A 961-nucleotide genomic window follows, 5' to 3' on the forward strand; every position below is an offset into this window, starting at 1 on the left:
TTCCCTTCATCTCAAGGTTCCACAACTCCATCTCCAGCTTTTGGAGTTCACTTCTTGGACAGTATTCTTCCTTAAGTAATTTCTTAAACTCCTCCCATGAGAGCTGATTGGCTGCATCTCAGCCTCTTGTTTGCACCAAGGTGTTCCACCACATGAGTGCCCTTCCTTGTAAAAGACACGCCGCATATTTTACTTTATTCCCTTCAGCGCAATCGCTGATGTTCAAAACGGATTCCATACTTTCGAGCCACATCAATAATTCTACTGCTCCTTTCGTTCCGTTAAATTCTTTAGGATTGCAAGCTCAGAAGGTTTTATAAGTACATTCCCGAGATGGTCGATGCTCCGAGTTTGAAGGTTGGTTAGCATTTAAACTAGCAGCCACTTGGCTAACTATGCTGGGGAGTGCAGCAATAAGTTGCTCTGAAACGAGCTGAGCTAGATTAGGGTTTTCTCTTCTTGGCGGCMTTTCTTTAAATCCTATCATAAGAGAATTCATAAGATTGAGTGGAACATGAGTGGCTTTCCATAATATTTTAAGGATGCTTACATGTCCTACTTGCATGACAAAGGATAGGAAGATGACAAGCAATCGATATARGATATAACWATCACATACCCAAAGACATAATGGAATTTCCTCAAAAAGATAGCATACATCATATGGTCAATAAAAGATACAAAACAGAGTTTCAAGTTTCAGGTCAAAAGAGTAATCCAATCTAAATTCTTCCTAAAATAACAACCATCCAATGATGTAACAACCCTCATATTCCAAATACATATAATTCACATCATCATTCTTATAATACTAAAAATAGTATTATTACAAAACATGAACTATCAAAATGTATCTTTAATACATATGCATAACAAGCTAATATTAACAATTAGACTTTTCCCTTGCCTTTATCTTTCAGAGCACGCTGTCCTGCAAAACAGGTTAATCCAACATTTGAGC

This window comes from Cynara cardunculus, assembly GCF_001531365.2.
Source record: "Cynara cardunculus var. scolymus isolate 2C chromosome LG 1, CcrdV1, whole genome shotgun sequence".
NCBI classification, from domain to species: Eukaryota; Viridiplantae; Streptophyta; class Magnoliopsida; order Asterales; family Asteraceae; genus Cynara; species Cynara cardunculus.